This window comes from Gracilinanus agilis, chromosome 5 (assembly GCF_016433145.1).
Source record: "Gracilinanus agilis isolate LMUSP501 chromosome 5, AgileGrace, whole genome shotgun sequence".
Classification (NCBI taxonomy): Eukaryota; Metazoa; Chordata; class Mammalia; order Didelphimorphia; family Didelphidae; genus Gracilinanus; species Gracilinanus agilis.
The window spans coordinates 224,717,892-224,745,563 of record NC_058134.1 but is presented as its reverse complement, the minus strand read 5'-3'; the positions used below and the strand labels follow the sequence as shown (position 1 = coordinate 224,745,563).

The 27,672-nt window shown below is 39.0% G+C and overlaps 1 long non-coding RNA gene across 1 annotated transcript in view; it reads left to right on the top strand.

Annotated features, from left to right (window-relative positions):
- Positions 1–26,433, top strand: part of LOC123249244 — a 78,215-nt gene extending 51,782 nt beyond the window's left edge. The window contains exons 2-3 of the long non-coding RNA XR_006506368.1: positions 12,188–12,212; positions 26,401–26,433. This is a non-coding gene — a long non-coding RNA (uncharacterized LOC123249244). The remainder of the gene's footprint in view (positions 1–12,187; positions 12,213–26,400) is intronic.
- Positions 26,434–27,672: the final 1,239 nt, after the last annotated feature.

Sequence of the window (27,672 nt, the reverse complement as noted above, 5' to 3'; positions counted from 1 at the left end):
GGTGAAGTAATCGAAGATATAGATTAAGGTGGTATCAGGAATTAAGATGAAAAGATGAGTTCAGGACATTTTGTTTATTTATCTATTATTTAAAAAACCAAACTTACCTTACCGTTTGTTTTAAAATCGATACAAATATTGATTTCAAGGCAGAAGAACATTAAGGGCTGGGCAATTGAGGTTAAGTAACTTGCCCAGAGTCACACAGCTAGGACGTATCTAACACTAGATTTGAACCCAGGTCCTCTGGACTCCAGTTATGGAAATCTATCTACTGAGCCACCTAGCTGTCCTGGCACAGGGCATTTTAGGAAGCCTCAGTTAATGGCTGGATACCTAGACTTAAAGGGAAGGAAGAATAAAAAGTGATTTCCAAGATTTTAGATCTAGGCAGTTAGATAAGAGATTGATGAAGATGGAGGAGCTGCCATTTAGAGAATGGTGATGAGTTTGGGTTGGAAGTGATTTGATCCCACAAACATTTATGCCTACTGTGTGCAATGTCTCCCCTTTGTGATGATGAGGCATCCCAAGTGGAAGTAGCCAACCAACCATTGTGGATGCTAACCTGGTGCTTTAGCAAAAACAACTGCCCTCCATCTCTTTCTTTCATCTCTTTTTGCCATATCTTCTCTTTCAGTAGAATTCACAGTGTAACGGTCATTATGGCTGAACCATTCAATCATGCTCTAGGCCATTTTAATAGAATATGTTCCCAATTTGGGGCTTAACATCCCCATCTCTTTGTGGAGGAGTAATTTCTGCACTATATGCATGTGAAGCCAATGTTATTTTTGATAGGAAGCTCTTTGACCTTTATTTCACTTCTTCTTGCATAGTGAAAATAAAGCCTCTTAACAAGAACAACACTGAACAGAAGTACTTTTTGTAAGTTCATTATGCGGACATATCTTAAGCACAAAGGTCTTTTTTCCCTCTCTAAGAAATCTGAAGAAATTACTTGGAAATCTGTGTCTTTTAGTGGTTTGTTGAAAAAGAAACCTTGGTTGACTGAAGAGCCTGTTTTTTACTTGCCTACCTGAGACCTGATAGCATAGTTGAATGAATTTAGAGTTTCTAGTAGCAGGGGTCAGCTGGGTAGCTCAGTGGATGGAGAGCCAGGCCTAGAGACAGGAGGTCCTAGGTTCAAACCCGGCCTCAGACACTTCCCAGCTGTGTGACCCTGGGCAAGTCACTTGTCCGCCATTGCCCACCCTTACCACTTTTCCACCTTGGAGCAAATACACAGAAGTTAAGGGTTTAAAAAAAAATAAAATGGAGTTTCTAGTAGCAATAACAAAATGTTGAGGTGAAAAAGTAATCTATTGGGGGCAGCTAGGTGGTTCGGTGGATATGTTATGGGTAGAGCTGTCCCAATTAGGGAGGATTTCCCACCTAACAAATTACAAAGTGCCCTGATAAAGTTAAAGAGGTTTATTAATGAGATTGATGGCCAGGAGGCAGTTCCAGGTAGAAGTCTGGTTCCCTAAAGTGACAAAAGATGGAGTTTATATTGATTTCATGGGAGAGCTGGGTACATGACAGAAAACAATATGGCGGATGTGACTTACAGAAGACTTTGGGGAAGGACACATGTGACTTCAGTGGCATTGTGATTGGCAAGGGCAGGTGACTGGAGGGAAGGGTCCGAAGTGGACAAAGTTGTCTGTCAGTGAGATATGCAGCCATTCAAAACTAAATTGGAATGCCATTTTTATCCATTTATTGGCGGCTATCAGGAAAGGTCTTCTCTGGCCAGGCCACATTTCTGAGGTCTAAAGCTCAGAGGATATGCTCTTTTTGGTTTGGAATTGTTCTTGGGGCTTGGGGTCTCCAAGGGACTCCGCACCCCCATCTCAGATAGAGAGAAAGGCCTGGAGATGGGGAGGTCCTGGGTTCAAATCAGATAACTCCTAGCTGAGTGACCCTAGGCAAAACACGTAATCCCCATTGCCTACCCCCTTACTGCTCTTCTGCATTGGAACTAATATACAGTATCAATTCTAAGATAGAAGGTAAAGGTTTTAAAAAAAGGATTCTTTCATTTTTTAAAGTTATATTCATATTTAGATCAGAGAAACTCCGTTTCTTCTTCAATTTTATTAAACAAAGGGAAACAAGTTTCCCATCACTTTTTATTATTTCCCATAAAATACTGTTAGCTGTAGGCATAATCATTTGTGCCAGAGGAAGGATGTTTTTGTATAGATCGCAAGTATTTTTCAATCCAATTATTCAGTATTTACTTCCAGATAATTATTTTGTAGGAAAAAAGATAGCTGTCACCTGCCAATTTTGGCAAAAGAAGTATGGTTTTTAAAAATCTGGTTTGGTAATTAAGTTTTCCCTGAATACTTACAGTAAAATATGATTTAAGTTGGATATTCCTGACAAAGAGCTGTGCTCAAAAGAAGTCTTTTATGGTCAGTCTTACTCAGTGTAAAAGTGGAACTACTTCATTCTTTTAAAGGAAAAGACGTGTTTCCTTAATATTATGATTTAGTGCTATTTGATCACTCATTTAGGAACAGATCACACATTGACAATTTTGTGAAAATGAAAAATATTTGAAAGAAAATTAGCCCCCATGATTCCCTTCCACTTGTAAAATTATAATATAGACTGATTAGGTCACAAAGAAACATCTGCCCATAAGAAATAAGATGTAGCCTGCATCTATTATAATGTTAAAAATGCTGCAGTAACTAATTAAATGCTTTCCAGCTGGCATGTCTTAATGTTTCCCAAGAGATTTAGGTCTAGGTTCCTGAAATGTAGAATATATTCCATTAGGTTTGAATTTGAAAAAATGCTAATTATGTCCTATACTGCTTTTTAGAAGGGAACTTTTTGGGGGAGGAAAATTGGTTTGTCAAATGCCAGTTTATCCAAGGTGGCTGGGGAATGGGGTTTTGGGGGTTAATTAGTATTCTCTCTAAATGATTATTATATGTAACTGGAGGTTTTAAAAGAATGCGACTATAATAAAACACTCTTAACACTAAAATTGTACAGTGCATAGTATGATGCTGGGAAGATTAGATGCTCAATAAATACATGCTGAATTAAATGGAATGCAGTTTAACTTTTGATCATTTAAGGAGCATTTTGTTATTATTTTTTAAAAAGGGATAAAGCATTCTAATTTGAATTTTGCGCATATGCATGAAATTTCATGGCAGTGTGTACGTGTGTGTAAATATAAGTATATCTGCATCGATGTAGTGATTGGTACACTCACTCTGTAGCACATAGCCTATTGTTTTCCTTTCAAAAATGGCGCCTTTGAAGGGTGTGGTCTATAGTCCAACCAATATAGCCACCTGCCCTCAGACTTGGCTGAAGAGTTTTACACAAGTTAATTCAGCTCAGACATCTCCAATGATTAGAAAATGTCTTTATAAAAGTATAAAAAAAAAAAGAGGGTGAATTACGGCTCCTCACTTGGGACACAAATCCACCATGTCTTAAACTCAGGGTTGGGAAGCAACTTTCCCTCTTGCCTACTTCAGCAAATTCGTGCTTTAAGGAGTAGCTCCTTCTCCTTGACTCAAAGGGACTAACTTCATCACTGTTTCTCCATGGTTTTTGACTATATGTACAAGCATGCCTAAGTCCTTCTTTGAAAAAAACAAAGCATCTTGTTATTTTGAGACGCCTCTTGGTTAGATTCATCCATGGATGGATTTCAGTGGGTCCACATACTTGAATGGGAGAACCTTTTATCTTTATTTTCATTATCCTCTAATTGAAATTTAGTATTCATATCAATGTTTAGACACATTCCTGTGAGAAGTGTTTCATGGGTTTCACTAGACTGCTAATGGGATCTGTGAAACAAAAAGTCAAGAACCTCTGAGCTGGGCTAGTTGTTTCAGACTATTTCTGACCCTAGTTGGGGTTTCCTGAGATCCTGGAGTGGTTTGCCAATTTCTTTAATTAATTTAACAGATAAGGAAACGGAGGCGACCAGAGTTAAATGATTGGTACCCAGGATCTTGCAGCTCTTGAGTGTGTGAGGCCAGATTTAAATTGAAGTCTTCATGACTTCAGGGCTGGCACTCTATCCACTGTGCCACCTAGCTGTCCAGGTTATCATTAGGAATTTGAATTACTTGTATAACACTTGGAAAGTAATTTTGGTTATATGAGCTTTCTCCCTTTTTTCAGATTTTTTGTAACTCGTGTTTATTGTATTTTTTTAGGAAAGAAAAAGAGTCTTTAGCTTTGGGCTGCATCTGCTGTGAACGTTGTTCTAGGAAGAGATTCCTTTCTCAGCGCAGTCACAAATTCTTTAAATTCTGAGAAAGTGATCAAGCATCATGGTGGGTTGAATTTCCTTTAGTGAAACAGATGCCTTTCTTATAGAGAGAGGACCTGGGCTTTGGGGAAAATTCTTGACTCAATAAACATGCTGCCCAATCAAAATATCATATAAGGGGGCAGCTAGGTGATTCAGTGGAATGAGAGCCAGGCCAAGAGATGGGAGGTCCTGGGTTCAAATGTGGCCTCAGAGACCTCCTAGCTGGATGACCCTGGATAGGTCACTTAACTCCCATGGCCTAATTCCTTACTGCTCGTCTGCCTTGGAACCAATACACAGTATTGATTCTAAAACAGAAGGTCAGGGTTTAAAAAATATGAAAAGAAGATGGGGGAAGGAAAGAGATAAATAGAAAAGTGACTGAGCTACTGGCTTGGCAGAGAAGGAGATAGTAAGGTAAAGGTCCTGACTGAAAGTGAGTCAGATAGTAGGGAAGGCTCAGTATGCTATTTTGCCTACAAGAAAAGAGAAAGCCTCAAGGAGATATCATCAGAGAGACAGACAGAGAGATAGACACAGAGAAACACATACACACACACAAACACTCTGAGAGAGATAGGGAGAGAGACCAAGACACACACACACACACACAAACACTCTGAGAGAGACCAAGACACACACACACACACACACACACACAAACACTCTGAGAGAGACCAAGACACACACACACACACACACACACACAAACACTCTGAGAGAGACCAAGACACACACACACACACACACACACACAAACACTCTGAGAGAGACCAAGACACACACACACACACACACACACACACACACACACACACACACTCACTCACAGACAGACACAGAGGGAGTGAGAGAGAGAGAGAGAGAGGGAGAGAGAGAGAGGGAGGGGGAGAGAGAGAGAGAGAGAGAGAGAGAGAGAGAGAGAGAGAGAGAGAGAGAGAGAGAGAGAGAGAGAGAGAGAGAATGATTTGGCTTTTGATGATCTGGCCACCTGAAAAGAGAGTGGAAGTGCTATGATTCTTTCCCTTGCTTTTGGTTTAATTGCTTGCTTGTTGTTTTCCTTTGTAGGGCATATGTCAGAAAGCTTGACAAAATTATACCCCTTAGTTCCATTGGAGTCTTGGAGGACAAAGTGTATCTTTTACAATATAAATCCTGAGATGGACTTAATAGTTATTGTGGGTTCTGTGCCTTTTTAAGGAAAGGGTTGTTTAGGAATCAAGAATGTCCTTTCTGTTGGTGAAAGTCCCACTGGACCATAACTTTGCCTTTTTCTAATAACCGTTGTTCTGTCTGTCAGTGAGAACAGAAGGGTACTCATTCCATTCTCCATGCTAAAAGGTGCCAAGTTATCAATGGATAATTATGATGATATTGGACAATTCTTAACAGTGGTAAAACATTTTTTTGGAGATGTAGTATCAAGCCAAAGTTGCACTAATGTGAAACATCTGAAGAAATATGTTTCTAAAAATCTCATTTGGTAATTTTTTGATGAGGACTTTCAGTAAAATATTGTTTGAATTGGATATTCTTGACAAAGTACAAGAATCAAAGAAGCCTTTTGTAGTCAGCCTTACTCAGTATAAAAGTATCTGACTACTTCATTCTTTTAAAGGAAAATAAATATTTCTTTAACATAGATTGAGGTTCAGAACTATTTCTTCATTCTTCTAGTAACAAACCACACATTGGTTATTTTCTGAAAAAAGAGAAATATTTGAAAGAAAATTAGCCCCCACAATTCCCTCCCTCTTGTAAAATTACAATATAGACTGATTCAATCACAGAGAAACATCTGTCTGTAAGAACATCTGCCCCAGTGATGCTGAATAATGTAATTGTCTGAAATTGCTCACTTTCAGGTCAAAATGTACATTCTGTTACTGTGATTTCTTACTATAGCTCTGTTTCTGTCATATATTATTGTTAATAAAAGTAGAAAATATATACTATCTGTGTTTGAATATAGATCTTTTTTAAAGGAAAAAGAAATAATCATTATACATTGAAAAATAGACATGATTGTAGATTTCAGCCAGATTTCTACTAGGCAAGTTTCATTAAAAATATGTGTGCAGGGGGCAGCTGGGTAGCTCAGTGGAGTGAGAGCCAGGCCTAGAGACAGGAGGTCCTAGGTTCAAAGCTGGCCTCAGCCACTTCCCAGCTGTGTGACCCTGGGCAAGTCACTTGACCCCCATTGCCCACCCTTACCAATCTTCCACCTATGAGACAATACACCGAAGTACAAGGGTTTAAAAAAAAACAAAACCAAAAAAAAATATGTGTGCATGTGTATATGCATATACATGCACACATATGCATATATACACATATATGTATAATGTTACTTTTAATTGTTCATTATAACATGAAGCCATCCTATAGTACCTTATGCCTTATGACTTGAAACACAACAAAATTATTTCTAAAAATACACCAATTTCCTGATCTATAGGAACTCTACTCTTTTTTTTGGGTGGGGGGTAATTTTTATTTATCTATTTTTAAATTTTGAATATTTTCCCATAGTTACATATTTCATGTTTTTTCCCTCTCCCCCAAGCCCCCCTAACCTCCCTTAGCCCATGTGCAATTCTACTGGGTTTTATATGCATCATTGATCAAGACCTAATTCCATATTATTGATAGTTGGACTAGAGTTATTGTTTAGTGTCTACATCCCCAGTAATACATCAGCCTGTGTGTTCAAGCAGTTGTTTTTCTTCTGTGTTTCTCCTCCCACAGTTCTTCCTCTGAGTGTGGCTAGTTTTCTTTCTCATAAGTCTGTCAGCCTTGCTCTGTATCCTTGCATTGCTGATAAGTACTGAAGTCCGATATGTTCGATTGTACCACAGTGTATCAGTCTCTGTGTACAATGTTCTCTTGGATCTGCTCCTTTCACTCTGCATCAATTCCTGGAGGTCATTCCAGAGGAACTCTACTCTTTAATATTCACTGATTCTCAGGGGTAATTAGGTAGCTCAGTGGATAGAGAACCAGGTCCAGAGACAGGAGGTTCTGGATTCAAATTTGGCCTCAGACACTTCCTAACTGTGCAAATCACTTAATCCCTATTGCCTAGCCCTTACTGCTCTTCTGCCTTGGAACTGTAAGATTTAAATTAATATCCAATAACTAAGTATTTTATTTTACAAGATTTATTATTAATCACTTGAAGTAGGAAAAATACAAGAAACAAAAGTAAAAGCCTAAGTAAAGAAGTGAGAAAAATTCTCCTGCCCGGGACTTACCCCACCTCCCCAAACTGCAATTAAGGGAGAAGAGAGAGGGGAGGAGTCACACACAAACTTTATTTCCAAAATGTAAGGATGTAATGTGAGAACAAAAGTGGGATGTTGGGAAAGAGAGTTTCTGGGGAGCAAATTCTAATTATACAGTCCCTCTGTGATTCCATTGGGAAACGAGCATGTAGAAATCTCCCAAATTTACCTGCCTAGTTTCCCCAATGAATCAGTACACATAACTTATATTTCTAAAGATCTTTAACTAGAGGTACATACAATATTTCAGTCTCTAAAGGGAAATTACAATAATTTGGGGATGAGGTAAATAAAAGAGAAAGAGAACAGAACCAATGTTTGCTAGGTGCATTGACAAAAAGCCAATTGGGGGCAGTCCCTTTGGCAGTTTACATTCAAAATAAATGCATTTAACCCCCCATAGTTCAATTTCACTACATTTCAAAGTTTATTCTAGATCTTTTGGTACAGTGTGTTGTTTCTGTAGGTGTTTTTATGGTGCCTTCTCCAAATAGTGCACTTTCTTGATTTGGGGAGGTAGCAAGTTTCTTATCCTAAAATTACTCCCAAATAAGAAAAATTTTTATAAATCTAAGAATTTTATGACAATAATACAATCCCCCCTGATGTTGATCAACACATGGATCACTCTGGGATATATGGCTGAATTAGGAGGTACACAAATCAGTTGTCAAAAGAAAATCAAAAACATAAAAAACCCAAATAAAAGAGAAAAAACAACTTCTGGATGAAACATAAAATATCAGAGTCTCATGTGTAAAAATTCTAAGTAAGGAAAAATAAACCTATAACAGGTCCTTGAATCAGGACCCAATTAAAGTGATTTATGTCCCATAAGCCTGTAGTAGGAATTATAACAATGTAGCACTTACCCACTGGCAGCCAGGACTACAGAAAATTTCCATACCATAAAAGACAGAAAAGGGACTTTTTCAAGCAGAAAGGGAAATATTATTCCTTGGCCTGATTTTACCTTTGCTCTCAGGGATAGGGGAACTAAACTGACAGCCAAACTGAGGTACTTGGTAGAAGTCTGGATCAGGGAATCCTACATCTGATTTTGTAAACAACCACTTCCTCAAACCCCCAAATAAGTTTAAGTCCCCGGTCTTGCTGCAGAATCTCATCAGTACCACCTGGATTGGTTGGTCTCCTTGACCTTGTCCTCCTTGGCACTGTGTAGATTTACTTTGTGCTCCTTGGCACTGTATATTGGCTCTTTTGTGATCCCTTCTTTTGGAATCAGACATATTAGTTAAAGTTCCATAATATTTAACAATCAATGGTAGGTTTCCATAATCTAAAGCTTTTGGGTATGCATTGACATTAGGGCTAATGGACATTTTAAACTTGCCTTACTGTAAAATTAAAAAAAACCAAACCATTAATACTGGTAACATGTGCTTCAAGTACAAAAAAAATGAGAGAAAAAAGAAAACTCAAATACTCTATTGATCATACAAGGAAAAACAATTAAAAAATATATTTATATATATAGTTCATAGTCAGTGACACTATGTTAGCCAAGGAGAGGCATAACACATGTTTCTCACTCAAAAATGAGATGAATTTCCCTTTTAACTTGGCCATGATCTACAGTGTTAGTGCACATCATTTTCACCAAGTAACAGCTTTATAAAAATAGTAGTTCAGCAGCTAATGCACATTCAAAGAAGTACCAAAATCCCCAAATCATAATAGGCTATTCAGTGTCAATGGGAGACAAACTTGCTGTCATTAGAATTCATATGAGTTCTGTGTAACATTTAAAAAACCTTTAAAGATCATAGATACTTGTCACAAGTTCTCCAGAATCTAGCCAATCTTTCAACCTTGGTGAAGATATTTCTAACAAAGTCTATTACTGCCATCATTCCAAATGTGGCAGAAGAAACCAGAAAAACCAAACCAAACCAAACCTCTGTACTGCTAATGGAAACCTTTTGGGTCTAAAATGTCACCAAGAATCTAGATCATTTTGGTGGAAGGGTAGAGTAAGCTGAAGAGTTACAAATATAAAAACCATCTAGGAATCACAAGGCTCCATGGGAAATTCTTCCTCTCGGGAGCCATCTAGGGGTTAACATGCCCCCTAGGAAAAACTTCCCACCTCCTGGATGGGAATATAACTCATCACAGGGTAACCAAGCCCCTTGGGAAATGTCCCTCCTCTGGTATGAGACTGTAACAGCCATAAAAAGCTTGTATTTATATGTCCAATCCATTGCAATGTGGAGGCGAGGACTATAACAGTGAAAATCACTTCTGATGTCTCATCCATTACATTTTTTTTAACCCTTGTACTTCGGTGTATTGTCTCATAGGTGGAAGAGTGGTAAGGGTGAGCAATGGGGGTCAAGTGACTTGCCCAGAGTCACACAGCTGGGAAGTGGCTGAGGCCAGGTTTGAACCTAGGACCTCCTGTCTCTAGGCCTGACTCTCACTCCACTGAGCTACCCAGCTGCCCCCCATTACATTTTTATAAATACGGAGGTGGGGAATACAACAGTGCTATTACACTTCACTTCAACTACTAAATGGATCCTTACCTCTTACAAACAACTCAAAGGTAGGCAAATGAACAGTCAGAGATAATGTTGCTACTAGATATTTGAAAATCACTTCTGAAGACCCCTTTAAAATCAATTTAAAATTTTAAGTCATTAAATTCTCCAAAGGTTGTATACAGGTTGTAAACAGTTCATTGGAGTCTATCCATCATCATCTATGTGACGATTAAAAAAGGCAAAAATGAACAAAAGGCTATTTAGGCAACATGTGACCTTGATGGATCTGGTGACAAACCCCACATCCATAAGGACCTATGGTTTTGCCATGGAAGAGGGTATATCCAAGTTGTTTATGGACTTTTATAATGGTATTTTCTCCACTCCAGTTATAGGGGAAGGGTACAAATAAATGTAGTAGGATAGTACAAATGAAAACAGTACAACAGAAACAAAATAGGATTTTAAAGTAAACAGTTAGCAAATACAATATATGTGACAGGATGTGCACAATCAATCCAAGAGTCCTTTTCTCCAGTTCTGATAGCTGCGTTACACAGACTTCTTCACTATTTATAGGGGAACAAACTGAAGCAGTTAACATCAATAAGGCAATGGAGTCTAAAATTCACTCCCTGACTCTTTAAGGTTCCTTCCTCTCCCCAGTATCATCATCCATCTAGATTCCTTTGGTCACACTTCTGGGGTTCCCTATACCCGCACTGGTAATAGTGTGGACAAACCCCATATTGGATGTGTTGCAGAGACTGGGCAGGCCAAAATGTCAAGTGGGTATAGGGAGATGAATCCCTCTTCTGAATCTTGAGATTACTCAAGCTAAAAGTAAGGACAAGTGCACCCAGGAATGGTAGGAAGAAAAGACATCCTAAGGCTTTGGTAATGCACTGCTCTTTCATAGAGTGGGCCATGCTTGTAATTCTACTTATTAAATTGATTGCAAATTTACTTCCTGTCTGTAGGTGGTGCTAGCCTAATATGTACTGACTAGGAGTAAAGTGAAGAGGTTTGGAAGAGTAACCTCCCTTCCCCTCCCCACTAGGAGCAAAAACACCCATGACCCCATGACACCTCAGACCCCACCCCCACAGCCAGGAGCATAGAAGCCCCCCTGGGTTAGCTAGGCTGAGGTTGAGGTGGATAGAGTGGAAAGGCTGCTCCACACTATGTTCCCCTGCTGAAAAGTGGCTAGTGCGGGTTTGAGACCCACGTGGGGTGGGGTGGGTGGGAAAGGGGATTTATACTTTACTAGCCAGGCAGAAAGTGATTCGCAAGGACCACCAGCCAGCATCTGGTCAAACGTGGGAGGCAGCAGCAGCAGTAGCAACAGCAAAAGCAACAGCCATGGTGGTTGGGAGAGGAGGAGCAGCAAGGGCAGCAGAGGCTTTTAAAACTAATCTGTCTTTTTGTCTATTAAAAAAATTGCTCTACCAACTTAGAAAGGAACAAGGATTCTAAACTCCAGACTTCTGGTCGCCACAATGTAAAATTTAAATTAATATCTGATAACTCCAAGTATTGTATTTTATAAGATTTATTAACAATCACTTGAAGTAGGAAAAATACAAGAACAAAAGTAAAAGCCTAAGTAAAGACACATGAGAAAAATTCTCCTGCCTGGGACTCACCCCACTGCCACAAACCCTGCTCAGGGGAGAAAAAAGAAGGGTGGGGTCATACACAAATTTTATCTCCAAAACATAAGGACATAACATGAGAACGAAAGTGAGATGCTGGGAAAGAGAGTTTCTGGGGAGCAAATTCTAATTATGCAGAACCAATACACAGTCTTGATTCTAAAATGGAAAATGATGGTTTAAAAAAAAAGAGATTCAACAAACCTGCCATTAGAAAACAGTCAAAACTTATTGAGATTTGGATTTAATTTATCTTTTTTTGCTCTCCTTTTCTGAAATGTTTAGATAAGTTTTAAAATTAATGTCTAATTTAGGTTAAATTGTTGGCTACTATAATGCAATTTTAGTACATGATTGGGACTTAATTTTTAATTTTTAAACTGAGCAAGAGTCTAACACTAATACAATTATCTTTTTTTTCCTTTTTTCACATTTTAGGTCCTGCTGGAGCTGTAAAAGATGTGTGAGTATTTAAAATTTTATATTTCTGCACTGTATTTTTTGAAAATCACCCTGATTAGAAACAGTTTGTGTCAGGATGAGTGGCAAGGCTAACATGGAACTAACCTCCCTTTCTTTATTTTGCACATGTGGAAATGACTTTTTTGCTCTATAGCTATGGTTACTTACTCTTTGCAGAACAGTGTGTTACTGTTTGTGACTCATGTTTTAGGCTCAGACTTGACCCCAAATTAAATCAGAAAGGGCTCTCTCTCTTGTGAAAGCAAAAATATGCAAAGCAGTTCTTCTGTCCTAATTTGAGTAGAAATCCTGCATTAGCCAACATAAATGATTGGTCATGGGATAATTGCTCATGCAACCCCATTATATTTTAGGAAGTATAAAAGTCTAATCCAATTGTCAACTAATAGTTGTGAGTGATCCAAGAGACGAAGCAATGAACTACTTGCCAAATGTGGGTTGAAATAATGATTTTAATTCATGGATATTTTTTCGCAGAAGTTTAAGTACAATTGATGCTGGGTTAAATCCTAGATGGTACATTTCCTACTTGTAGGGCAATAGGATCACAAAATTCTAGCATCCAAGGTACCTCAGACATCTGATTGTTAAACCCACAAATCAACAGAAATCCCTTGTTCCTGACAAGTTATGGGTTAGAGCTGATGTTCTCTGAGGAGATTTGGATGCTCTAATGCCAAGTTAAGGGAACTAACTCCCTGCTTCCTGAGGCAGTCCATTGCCCTTTGGGAAAGACTTCCATCATTTTTTAAAAACCCTTACCTTTCCTCTTAGAATAAATACTGTGTATTAGTTCCAAGTGTAAGATGGAAAATTTAGGTATTTATAGATATATATTAAAAATATGTGGCCGCCAGGAATCAACAATTTAGGTTGATTCCGTAATTAAATCAGACCCAAGTCAGCATCGGGTCGAAGAGTTTATTTACAGTCTGGTAGGTAAAAAGTAGGAATAAAGAGAAAAAGGGAGAGGCTAGTCCAGGCCAAAGGCCTGGACGGAGAGAGAGGAAGGTTACAAAGCTTAATAAATGAAGCTGTAAGCCACAAGGCCCAACAGCCAGATAGGCAGAGTTTAGAATTGGCCCAGCTAGGCCAAGGAAGTCAGCCTAACTTACCCACGTGACAATACAGAGTGTAAGCTGTCTGTGGTCTCAGGAGATGCTTCTGCTCCCAGTTCAAGACAGCAACTGCCCCCACAGGAAGTTCACTAACTTACTTAAAGAGATCGTGTCTTTCATCACTTCCTGTGGTCCACCTCTAATTCAAATGGACAAATGGCAGTTTCTACATTGATTTGGACTGCCCAAAGGGCAGTCCCTTATTCTTGATTTGTTACTTATTGTCACGTGTGGGTAACTCGTCTCCCCTCCCCATTAAGGGAGGTTAGGGTGACATCATTAGCACGCCTGGGTTGAGTAGAATTTTGACTATTAATGGGCTGGAGCTAATTCTATTTACACACAAGGCAGAAGAGCAGTAAAGGCTAGGCAATGGGGGTTAAGTGACTTGCCCAGGGTCACACAGCGAGGAAGTGTCTGAGGCCATATTTGAACCCAGGACCTCCCATCTCTGGCTCTCAATCCACTGAGTCACCCAACTACTCCCTAGCCCCCCATCATTTACAAATTTTTCTTTTATTGATCCAAAAATCTGTTTCTCTCATACTTCTGCTCCATGTCCATTTTTTTGTCATCTGGGGATGTCTACTTTCTCTTCCAAATGATAAGCCTTCAAATAGATGAAAGCTTCTTCTTAGGGCTTCTGTTCTCTAGGTTAACCATACTTATTTCCTTCAATTTATCCTTATACGGCCTAGTTTCCAGTTCCTTCGACATCCTGGTTGGACATATTCTGGTTTATTGGTGCTCTCCCTAAAATGGGGCTCCCAGAACCAGACACACTCCTTTCGATGTGGTCTGATCAAGGTAGACTTTAGCATTATCACTCTCTTCCTGGACTCTGTGGAGCTATCAATACAGCTGAATTTTAGGTTGTCTTTTTGGCTATCATGTCCACTTTGCTGACTCATTGAGCTCCAAATCTACTAAAACCTGTGTGCCCTTTTCTGCATGGGAGCCTATGAATGGCAATAGCTCCCTATTCCCACCTTATACTTCTAAAGTTGATTTTTTTGGAAGGAGAGAGGCCAGATCTATGATTTCATGATTTTATTGTGTAAGGAATTCTTCATGAGGAAACTACTTAAACTGATCCATTTTTGCAATTCTGCCATTTGAAGTTTTAGGGAATTACCTGGGGGCAGTGCCAGGGCAAGTGACTTTCTTAAGGTCTCATAGGCATGATATGTCAGAGGTGGGATTTAAACGGAGGTATTCCTGATTCTGAGACTGGTTCTGTGTATGCTGTGCTACTCTATAGAATGCATTTAATTTATGTAGAACTTTAACATTTTTCCAAATACTTTCTCACCTTTCACATGAGGCAACGGAGGCATGGAATTATATACTCTTACAATGGTTACACTTGGTCTTTATTTATGAAAACGTTGCATGTGAATGAAAGCATATCTCTGTGCTATGTTTAGAGAAAGAGCCCAAGGATATAGCGAAGTCCTGAATTTAGAGCAGAGTAACGACCTTGCTTTCTTTTACAAAGGCTCACAAGCTCTTTTTTCTAGATACCTTTCAAGATAGCATGCCACAATCTATTTATTTAATAATAGTATTTGCTTCCCTTATTATAATACTTTTCAATTCAAAATATGGCATCTAATTGCTGACAAAAGAATCAAATCAGATTTTTATGTGGAAAATAGGATGGTGTGATGTAATGGATGGAGGAGGAACGGATCTGAAATCAAGCCCTTGGTCAGCATCTTTGGCCAACAGCCCAGTTCTTTTACCGACAACTTGCACTATTTAACCTTTTGCAGGCCTAGTTTTTCTCAAATGAAGGGAGGAGGAGCCTAATAATTCAAAGGTAGAATAAAACACTTTTTTGGCGATAATCCATTTAAATTATATAGAGCTTTAACATTTTTCCAAATGCTTTCTCACCTTTAACTTTCACATGAGGCAACGGAGGCATGGAGTTAATCTCTCAAGGGCAAGGGCCACCACTCCTTCCCCATTTGGGTCAAAAGATAGATGATTCATTGGACATCAGTAGATTTTTAAAAAATGCTTGTTGAATTGAATTTAAGCACAGCCAATGAGTTTCTAGGTCAAGAATCAGAGGGATGTTGAGCATTGTTATGTTCTGAGTTAAAGCTTCATTTCTTTGGAACATGATACATCTTTGTTTTCTTCTCTGTCTCAAGCCTATTCCTGTCCCTCCCCCCACCAAATTATTTGAATATGATTTGAATAAGAATATGGGAAGAGCACTGGGCTATATTCAGAAAGATCCAAGTTTAAATCCTGATCCTCTCTTTTCCCATCTATGAGGCCAGTCAAAAAAAATTTTTTTTTCTACTCATTTCACAGGCTCTTAAGATGAAGAGACAAAGTCAAAGGACTTTGTAATGAGCGAGGATGGACTCCACTGGCTCTTCAGTCTCTGTTCTACAGTCTCTTCTAGTTTCAAAATTCTAATCCTATTGTTTTTAGAATAAAATCTAGAATTTGGTCAGGAATGAAGTCAAGCTCAGATGGAAAATTTGGCTCTTGAACTTTTTTGAAGATTGAGACAGCATTTCCTTGTGCCCAGCCTTATTATTATAATACTTATTATTATAAGTGTCTCTTCTGTCCTCCATACTATCTCGAAGAGCATTAACAGTGGCTCAGTGATTGTCTGTCTATTCCCTCCATGTATTTGGATATAGTTTATTTGGCTGTGGTGCTTTGATTGAGCTCATCATGGAGATCCTCTGCAAGTGGTAACTCGTGTACAGTACATTTCAAGAGGGCGCCACTTAAAATGCTCCATCTCCTGCTGCAAAATTTCTGCTTATTGTCAACAATATAAGGAAAAATTTAAATAAAAATTTTTCTATTTAAATTTAAATTCTATTTTCTATGAAATAGAAAAACAGTGAGGTAAATGATAAAGAGTGAAATTTATATCTTACCTCTACCCCAACAGAAAGGGGAATGTGATTTCCTAGTTTCTCTTTCTCTGGAGGAGATTCCTGATCAAAATGGGGAAGTTTTGTAAGCAGCATCAGCTTTTTCCCAGGACAATTGACACCATTTAATAACTTTTTATCTTAATCTCAATCTAACAGGCCTCCCTATGTCCTTGGCCTTTCTCTACACATAGCAGAAGTAACCTGTACATTTTAATGAATAAGTGGTATTTTCACAAGGAAAATAGAGGAAATTCAGTTAAAATCTTTCCAAGAACAATATGCCACATTTTTTCCTACTCGGTATACACCAGAGGATTCTTCCTAAAGTGCTTTTCTTGGTTTTATTTAAAATAAGACAGTAGATATGTGAAACTGTATTACAACTGAACAGATGCCATGAGGGGGAGTCGAGCCAGGGGAAGTGGGAATCTGAGAAATTGAAAAGAGCTTTTAATGCTCATTTTAATAACTAAACAGACTGTAGCTGAATAGAGAAAAGTACAAATCACTTATTGGTCATTAAATGTAAGGTGCTTCAAATAGAGCCATAGCTGAACTGTAGAGACACCACTCAGTTTCATAAGTGCAATTAATAAGATGTCAGCAGAAGAGTCCTCCAAGAGTTATTTGTCTTCAGGTCTTGGTTCTTCTGTGGCAAGCGGCAAGTCCTCAAGCACTGATGGGGGCATCTTCCCCTTGCCAGATGATAGTGGAGAGGGAGCTGAACTTGGGTTCTCCTGCCTCTAAGATTGAAAGGTGTGTGTGTGTGTGTGTGTGTGTGTGTGTGTGTGTGTGTGTGTTAGTGTGTGTATAAACTGGGTGGTTCCATGGATAGAGCACCCAGCCAAGAGTCGGGGAGGATTTGAGTTCAAATCTAGTGTCAGATACTTCCTCCCTGTGTGACCTTGGGCAAGTCACTTAACCCCAGTTGCCTAACCCTTACTGCTTTTCTGCCTTGAAGCCAGTAGTATCGACTCTAAGATGGAAGGTTAAGGCTTTTCTTTTTTAAAAAAGGAAGAGGATGACTGAGATAGACATGAGAGGAACTGGGCTGAGATGGATGGAAATATACAGAATAAAGGCAGATTTGCAGAGCAAAGGAATAGAGGAAGGCAATCTGTACTTTGAATTACATTGAGAAAGAGAAGAGAGAATTTGGTAGTCATAAGATTATAGTTTATCTCTCTCTTCCCAATAACCAGGGCTGCTGTACCCAGATTCCTGATTTTATTTTCTTGGGAGTAGGGTTGGAAGAACAAAACTGGGTAGGACTAGAGACTCTGGGCTTGGTCTGGTGGTCAGGAATCCTGCTGGTGAGGGACCAGTCCTGGAGGCGGGATGGCCGGAAGCCTGGAGTCTGAGTAAGTGCAATTTTATGGTTAGGATCACAGAGACTTTTTAAAATTAAATTTATTCTGTTTCTATATCAAAATAAGCTCATGCTCTTTGGCAGACCTGAAAACATGGTGATAATTCTGATATTGCAGACTGCTCTTTCCGCTTCTTAGATCATCATTAATGAGAATAGTTCTGCAATTACACAACTTCTTTAATGCAAAGGCGAAAGGGCTGGAGATGGGGAACAAGCACTTATGTACTTGCTATGTGCCAGGTACTGTGTTAAGTGCTTTACAAATATCTCATTTAATTCCCACATCAGCCTTGTAAAGGAAAGGACAGAAAACAAGTTATCCATTTGCTACAAAACAATCTTGGAGGTGGCAGCTGGGTAGCTCAGTGGATTGAGAGTCAGGCCTAGAGACAGGAGGTCCTGGGTTCAAATCTGGCCTCAGACACTTCCCAGCTGTGTGACCCTGGGCAAGTCACTTAACCCCCATTGCCTACCCTTGCCACTCTTCCACCAAGGAGCCAATACACAGTATTGACTCCAAGACAGAAGGTAAGGGTTTAAAAAAACAAAAACAACAGTCTTGGAAAAAAATTTGGTAGATAATTTTAGAATAAGGATAATTTTAGACAAAGCAAATTGGGCAGCTAGGTAGTACAGTGGATAGAGTTAGAGTCAGGAAGACCTGAGTACAAAACTGGGCTCAGATATGTAATAGCTGTGTGACACTGGGCAAATCACTTAACTGTTTGCCTCAGTTTCCTCACCAGTAAAATGAGCTAGAGAAAGAAATGGAGAACCACTCTAAGATCTTTGCCAAGAATATTCCAAACGAGATCACGAAGAGTCAAATAGGACTGAAATGCCTGAACAACAAAAGCAAACTGAATTAGAAGCCAGTAAAATCACTTCATTCCAGAGTTGCTAGGGAGCTCAGAGCTCGTTTAGTCCAACCCTCACCCATGGTGAAAAGCCTGCCCAATGCATCCCCAGAAAATGGTCAAAAAACCTTTGCTGGAAGACCTTTATTGGTGGAGATTTCATTATAACCTGAGTTATACTTTTCTAATTATGTACGACTATTATCGTTCCTTAAAATGAGTCAATTATTCTTCCTGTAACTTCTAATTGGCTCTACTCCTCCATCCTCTGGGACCAACAAAAGCAAATCTAATCTTTGGAGTTAGTCCAGGGTAAACCTTTGCCTTGTGATATTACTTTACACTTATTTCTATGAGTTCATGATGGACTTTTCCTATTAGAATGTAAGCTCCTTGAGGGCAGAGATTATATCATTTTTGTCTTTGAGTGCCCAAAGCCTATAACAATGTCTAGAGCAAAATGAGTGCTTAATAAATGCTTATTAATTGATCAGTCCTATGTAGTGTGTGTGTTTGTGTGTGTATATGTATAAGGGCTGTTTCTTTTTTTCCTTACTTCCTTAGCACAGCATATGGCACAAGTAGATAATAAATGTTTATAGGTTGTGTATCTGTATACCTACATGTAAGACAACTCCTCTGGAAAACTAAGGCTTGTACTTCCCTTCCTTTATGTGGATGTCCCCTCTAATGCTAAGATTCCATGATGGGAGCTGAGCATTGGACCTGTGATTTCATCAATCTAGGGACTCTTGAATGAGGTCATTCCTACCTGTTCCAATGAACACTTTCTCTTTGACTTAGAGCCTTAAAGAGCTTCCCGGATTACTAAGGGTTTTAAGTCTCCATGCCAGTGTGTGTCAGAGGCAAGACTAGAGTTCATGTCTTCCTGTCAACTCCAGAGGTGTCAAGCATGTAGCCCCCATATGCCCATGAACCCCACAAAACTCCTGAATAAAGCCTGATCTGGATTAAACTATAATTGGGGGAGGGGAAACTAGGTGGCTCAGTGGTTAGGGAGCTGGGTCTGGAAATGGGAGGTCCTGGGTTCAAAGCTGGCCTCAGACAATTCCTAGCTGTGTGACCGTGGGCAAGCCATTTACCCCCAATTGCCTGGCCCTTCCCATTCTTCTGCCTTGGAAGAGATACTTGGTATCAATATCAGATGATACAACATAAGAAATACACTTCTGATACTTAGTATTGATATAAGACAAAAGGTAAGGGTTTTAAATATATATATATATATATAATTTGGAAATATTTAAGCAAATAAGTTAAAATGCAATAAAAATAGGGAATGTTAATATTCAGTTTTCTAAGTCAATATGCACCCACAGGAATCTTAATGGATGGTTTAGTGGTCACCATTTCTGTTTGAATTTGACACCACTGAATGTTGCCTTCCAAGATTTTATGAACCTAATTCATTTTCCTACATGATTTTAGTAGCATGATTCAAAAACCAACATCATAGGGGATAATACTCATACACTGAGCTATTTGAAATGGCTTCTGATTGTCTGTTGATTAGGAAGACACCGGCTTTAGCCATTCAGTAGAGCTGTGAGAAATACACATTAAAAAAATTGTTCAGTAGTTTCAGTCATGTCAGACTCTTTCTGACTCTATTGGGGTTTTCCTGGTGTAAAAAGGAATTCTTTATTCCTTTTTTAATTTAATGGGGGACCTGGAGGTCCTCTTACCATAGAGATGTGTACGGATTAACCAGCCCACATTGACAGGAAGTAGAAACTATTGAGATAGGAAGGAGAAACCATAGAGACAGGAAATGAGGTAGGAGAAGAATATAAAAAAAGAGGACCAGCATCAGTTGGTTGGTCTGTCAGTTGCTGATAGTTAGCTTGGGGGAGGGGGAGTCACTTGCTGACAGTTGTGGGATGGCAGTTGCTGACAGGGCTGGCAGTTGTGGGGAAGTTGGCTACTGGCGTGAGTTGGTCATTGGGGGTTGGTTGCTGGTGGTGTGTTGGGTTAGTGGTTGGTGTTTAGTTGCTAGAATATAAAGGTAGGCCTGAGCTTACTGAGAGGGCTTTTGAGTTTAGCCTTTAGAGGGCTTTTGGCTTTTGGTTTGGGCTATTAGTTTTTTTTCTTTCTTGAACTTTTTGGGAGGTGGCTGGTCTTTGTTGACAGACCTAATTGGGGTTGGATTAAATCATGATTGGGTTATTTTTGACTGGGCTGGATTGGGTTGGAACTTTGTGGGGTGATTGTTAGTTATAGGTAGAGATAGGCAGTTTTAGGTCGTAATTATAGGTAGTTATAGCATAACTAGTATAGACATTAGGAAATTTTCTTTCTCTACCTTTTTCTCATATTTCTCGCCTTTACTATATTCATTTTACTATGTTCATTTACTATATCTATTTTAAATAAACTAAATTGTTAAATTATTAAAAGCTGCTCTTTTATTTTGTCAAAACTCCTAATTTAGCCCTTTCATTGGCAAAGATACTGGAGTGGTTTGCTATTTCCTTCTCCAACTCATTTTACAGAGGAGGAAATTGAGGCAAATGGGGTGAAGTTACTTGCCCAGGGACTCACAGGTAATAAGTGTCTAAAGCTGGACTTGAACTCAGGTTTTTCTGACCGGTGTTCTACCCTCTGTGCCACCTACCTGTCCGAGAAATCCACATATGTACATATATAGTATAGACATGTACAGTATGTCTATCTTTTTATGTATACATCTATGAGATACATGTATAATAAATGTAACTACATTAGGACTCCCCAAAAGCTCACAGAAATGGGCAGATCACTCATAAAATGGGACAAGAGACCTCGTTTCATTCTTTGCAGTAGTAGGAATATTTACTGCTCCTGTCTAGCTAGCTGGCTTTTATCTTTCATTTTTTACAGCTACTTCCACATTTTTTTCTCCTTTGCCCTTTGCTAATATCTTAAGTTGGATTAGTGTCAGAATCGTCTTAATGGCCTTTGAGCTCTGGTGCCAAGGGCCTGGCCCAGGGAGCTGTTCTGTCTCCTCTAGGTCCTGGTGTTGGGGACCAGAGGCTTGATCTTGCATCCTGGGATGCTTATCTTGTATCAAGAGTTGTATTTTGGCCAGTTTCCCTCCCCATGTCAAAAATCATCTATATTGAGTTTAGTCTCCTGATTAAATCAGGATTCTGTCAAGAGACTAACTCAGCAGAGGGGGCAGAGTCAGATTGTCTGGGAGAGAACATGTTTGCAGGCTGGGATGTTTCCCAGTGGTCTATGAGAGATTTGTCGAGGAGATGGTTTTCCTCGAATGTTTTCTCTTTCAAACCATTCTTTGATTCTCTCTGGAGGTGCTGCAGTGAGTTGGGGAGGGACCAAGCCCAAGCCCAAGCCCAAGCCCTCTCTCATCATGCAGTGAGGATGGCCAGAGCACAGAAGAGGAAGCATATGCTTTGGGTGTGCCCCCAGAGGAAGCTGTGCTGGCTTCAATTAGAGTTGATCACTCTGGGTGAAGTTTCCTCTCTCATGTAACCTGTTAAAGATAAATGGAGCGGTTGGGAAGGTGAAAAACCAGCTAGTGGAAATGAGTCAAAGAGTGAAGGTAAACTGATAAACTGAGGACAGAAGTAATTAAGGTCAGAGTGGCTGCTCTCTGGAGGGAAGATTGAAGGTGTTCAGAGACCTATTAGAGCAGGGGTCGGCAACGTATGGCTCTTGAGCCATATCTGGCTTCATCTCCCGACTGGCTAGTCCAGGCAGAGCCCCAGGATGTGCCCCAGGGGGCCCTTCAGCCCCCCACCCCCTTATTCCAGCGTCTTCCGCCTCCATCCTCCTCCTTCCACAGGCGTTTATGGCTCTCATGGCCAAAAAGGTTGCCGACCGTTGTATTAGAGGATCAAAGTACTTTGTAGGGGACCAACAGAGAAACTGGATGGGTGAATAGCTGACTTTTAGCACATAGTAGGTGCTCATTAAAAACTGTTTGAGGGGCAGCTAGATGGCTTAGTGGGTAGAGAGCCAGATATGGAGTCTGGAGGATCTGGGTTCAAATATGACCTCAGACTCTTTCTTCCTTTTTAAAAAAAAACCTTGCTTTCCAACTTAGAATTGATATTGAATATTGGTTCCAAGACAGAAAAGCAGTAAGAGCTAGACCAGTGATGGTCTACAGAAGTGATTCCCAAAGTGGGTGCCACCACCCACTGGTGGGTGCTGCAGCGATCCAGAGGGGTGGTGATGGCCACAGGTACATTTATCTTTCCTATTAATTGCTATTAAAATTAAAAAAAATTAATTTCCAGGGGACTAAGTAATATTTTTTCTGGAAAGGGGGCGGTAGGCCAAACAAGTTTGGGAACCACTGGTCTACAGCCTGTGGGCCAGATTCAGCCCTCTGAAATGTCCTATCCTGCCCAGTGACATTATTCCTAATCTGACGAATACAATGAGTAGGATACAATACAATGAAATTTCGAAAGAGTTGCCTTAGAAACAGACTGACAGATGAGCATTTCCTTTCCTTTGGCCCCTCTTTAAAAAGTTTGCCCATCATTGAGCTAGACAATTGGAGTTAAGTGACTTGCCCAGGGTCACACAGCTAGGAAGGGTCTGAGGTCATATTTGAACCCAGGACCTCTCAACTCCTGATCTGGCTGTCTATTCATTGGGCTTCTTTGCTGCCCCTGCCTTAGACACTTTCTAGCTGTGTCATCCTGGGCAAGTCACTTAATTCAAATTGTCTAGCCCTAACCACTTTAGTGCTTTTGAACCTAATCCCTAGTATTGATTCTAAGACAGAAGGATTAAAAAAAGAAGACTGCTTGATAGGAAATGATATGGATAGAAGTGAGACCAATACAAATTTACCTCAATGTGTTTAATTCTCTAAATTCAGATTATGGAAATTTTCTTCATTATTACAGTTAGATTTAATTATCTGTTAAGCCTAAATAATTAATCAATATGTCATTAGTCAACGTAGTGAGACTGATAGGGCTAGATGGGACTAGTTTTTTCCCCCTTCTATTTCTTCAAACCAGAGTCAGTTTGATATTATGTCACTTTATGCTTAAGGATCTTGTATTGTCCCTAATATTGTTCCTGGAGCCCAAAGCAATTCAGTTTTTTATGACATTTTCCCAGTATCTACCATGCATAGGCCAGTATGCCTAGGCATTGTCAGGGTAACAAAGATAGATAAGACATGGCCCCTGATTTCAAGGTACTCATATTTTAGTAAGAGTCCTGGGATAGAAGCCCAAATAATTAAATTTAATTATAAAGAATCATAGTGAAGAAGGAGAGTTTTAAAAGAGAGAATAAACAAAAGCCCTCTAGAAGTATAGAGGGGGAGGTTACTTTTGGCTGGAAAGAATGAAGGAAAGTTAAATCATGGAGAATATCACTTGGGATGAGGCTTTAAAGTGTGGGTAGAATTTTGACAGGTGAAGATTGTGGAGAAGACATTCTAGTTGGAGGAATGACCATAAGCCAAGACTTAAAGGCAGGAAAATGACTGATAAAAATCCACTTTGACTGTATTATAGGTGAATATATATGAGAGAGAACATTGGAAAGGGAGGTTTTGGCAAGAATGGGTGTTATTTATTTGTATGCTTTACAGGGTTTGGGCTTTACCCTGTAGGTATTTGGGAATCTTTGAAATATTTTGATTAGCTCGTTGAAGGGCTCTGGGTTGTGCCTTATATCCTTGTTTAGGCTCCTATGAGTATTTTAATTTTTATGTGTTTTCTTTGGGGTGAAGAAAAGGTTGTCCTGTACTAGATATGCATTTGGTACACTGAATGCTTATAGAGGAGCTGGGTATTCTATTGTCTGCAGTTGTGGAGCTCTAGACACGAGCTGTGCCATTGGTATAATAGGAGATTATCCTGGAACAACTCTGTGTGAAGGTAATAAACCAAAGAGAGAAAATGACCCTTTGAGACCAGAATCAAACCCAGTCGGGCACATAGTCTTGGATGTCCCTGGATTATAAATATGAAGCATTTCGCAGATCTTCAAGCACTATGTAAATGTGAGTTATTATGATGGTGATGATGATGATGATGTTATTATGGTTCTTTGAGTTATTGTGTGAGTTATTGGTGATCAGAGGAGTCTGTAGGGTCTTTGAGACCATTGAGTCCAGTCCTCTCATTTTACAGCTGAGGAGGCTGAGTCCCAAGTGTTGAAGGAATTTGTCACACTGGTAGAAAAGGAAAAGAGACTGCTTCTTCGGGTGTAGCTCACTGTTTTTATTCAGCATTCTTTTGTTCTTGAGTCATGCCAAGAAGCTGAAAAATTTGGTGTTAAATCCTCAGAACTTTATTTGGATTTTTATTCTAATCTATCAATAATAATAACTAACACTGAGATAGCCCTTTAAGGTTTGCACAGTGCTTTAAATGAATTTTAATTCATTAAATGAAATTTAAATGAATTTTTGCAAAGTGCTTTAAATGAATGATCTCATTCGATTCTCATAATTAACTCTGTGAAGTGTAGATTGATGATTATTCTCCTCATTTTACAGATGAGGAAACTGAGGCTGAAAGGTGACTTGCCCAGCCTAGGGAAGGATTCAAACTCAAGTACTCTTGACTCCAAATGTAGTGCTTTTTCTAAAAAAAAATGTAGGTAACTGGTGATACAGTCTCCATAGACTCTAGACTTAGCTGGACTGGTTCAAGAGCAGCAGACTGTTTACTCCCTCATCTGTCCTTGAAGTCTTTCCAACCTGATGGAACCTGCCAAAGCCTGTGTTCTATTGGCAATGCCTTAAGGAAGTCAGAATCATCATTATACTATGCTCAGGCTCAAGGGGTGAATTTTTTCCAGCATTATACTGCTAGTGCCTAGTAGAAAGCAGTTTTCTAATAATTTTTTAAAAAATCAAATAGCTTTCTTAAGCTATTATTATTTCAGTATATATTTAAGAATAAGAATATTTCTCCTGAATACCATGACATGTTTTTATTTCCTTCTCAAATGTGTGTTTGAATCATTTTAAGAAATGTGTTTCCCTATACCACAATTCTGTTCTACTGTCCTATTTATCAAACTAAAACTTATAATTCAGTCAATAAAATAAAGTATAAAGATTTTTTAAAAATCAAGTGAAGTTCATGTCAAACTTGATTTATTTCTGATTTGTGAAACTCTGATCTGCAAAGAGCCTACTTTTGTCACTGAGTCTGAAGTCAGAAATGATGGAAATACCATATAAATACTGTCTCTACGTTCTGGTGTAGGGGATTTCTCTATAGTCTTTTCATTCCTTTTTTGCTCTAGATTACATATTAAGTAACCCTTTCGAATCAAAATCTTTCAGTAAAAGAAATCAAATTTGTTATTCCATTTTTGTTTTTAAAAACAAAAAGTTTTTTAGGATTTATTTTTATTTTTTATATTTATTATAAAACTTTAGGTTTTATTAATTCTTTTTCTTTTTATATCATATTTATTCTCTCTCTCCCTCCTACGCACATTGAATGTTTCCTTGTAACAGAGAAAACCAGTTAAGCAAAACAAGCAACACTATGACCAAGTTTGAAAGGGTATGCAGTTTTCTATATCCCTTGGCCCCTCCAAGAAGAATGCGAGAAATTCATTATTATTCAATAACTTATAATTAATGCATCTTTGCATGAATGGCAGCTACTCTTTTGCATTTTTAATTACACTGATGATCATTTTATATTGCTTACCACTCAAAAATATTGGGTAGAATTTTACTAAGTCCAAAATCATTATTATTTTAAAAATATATATGAATGACAGAGATGGGCATCAAATTCTCTAATGTTTACTTAAACCAGTTCATATTTCAAGGAAATGGTATAGAATTTAATTTTGTTCTCCCTTCTTCCATCACTAAATCCTCTTATCAGTGAATGGAAAATATGTAAGCAGTAGGTCACATCTTATGTTTTTGATCTTTCAGGACAGAAGAATCAATAGCAGATGATGACAAGAGAAGGTATGTTTGTGATTATGGCCGATTTTCCTTGGAATGCATTAGTCTATTCGATACTGTAATGATATCCTGCCCCATGTGATTATGTTTGGAGGAAGCTTTCTGTGAAGAATCATAAAATACCAGGATTATCATTTCCATCAGGAAAACATTGGGCATGTCTTCCTCTCTGAGACTCCTGAAAATGGAGGAAGGAGTGTGTGGTGGGGAGAATGGCTAGATCTGGCAGTCCAGCCTCTTGACTAGTCAGACAACAATTCCTTTCATCCTTTGCATATTGTTCACTCCTGTCTCTGAGCCTTTGTCCCTATCATCCTCTGGCTCTGATTGAGTCCCTTGTCCTTTGTACTTCTTCTAGCTCCTGCTTCTTCAAGAGCTGCCTTGAAACTCATTTCCTCCTGAAAGCCCTCCCTGATGAACTCCACCTTACCCTGATCATCCCTTTGCTCTGTGTCCTTATAGTAGTAATACTGTTTGTTCTAAATTTATTGGCACTTCCTAACTAGTCATCTAACATTTATTAAGTGCCTACTATGTGCCAGACACTGTGCCAAGCTCTGGGGATACAAAGGGAAGAAAACAAAGTCCCTGTCCTTAAGGAGCTTCCAATTTAATGAGAGACTACATGGAAATGGCTACGTACAAACCAGACACTCTCTCTCTCTCTCTCTCTCTCTCTCTCTCTCTCTCTCTCTCTCTCTCTCTCCATATATATATATATACATACATACACATATACGTATTTATCTCATTTGTATCTACATCATCTATCTGTCCAGATCATCATGATAAATAAGGGGTAGCCTCAGAAGGAAGACACTAAAATTAAGGAGGATTGGGACAGACTTCTTATAGATTGTAGGTCTTTAATTGAGACTTGAAGAAGTCCAGGAAACCAGGAGGCAGAGATGAGGAGGGAGAAAGTTCTAGGCATGGAAGGTATCTTTGTCAATAATTTTGAATTTTCTTTATATACTCATGCTATATAATCTCAGATAAAGTTGTGAACTCTTTGAGGAAAATAATTACATTTTAAAAATCTATTTTCCATCCTTAAAGCACCTAGTCCAAGGGGCAGTTAGGTGGTATAGTGAATAGAGTGCTGGGCCTGGAGTCAGTTCAAATCAGGTCTCAGATATTTTCTGGCTGTGTGACTCTGGATAAGTCACTTAACATCTGCCTGCCTCAGTTTCCTCAACTGTAAAATGTGGATAATAATAGCACCTACCTCATCCAGAG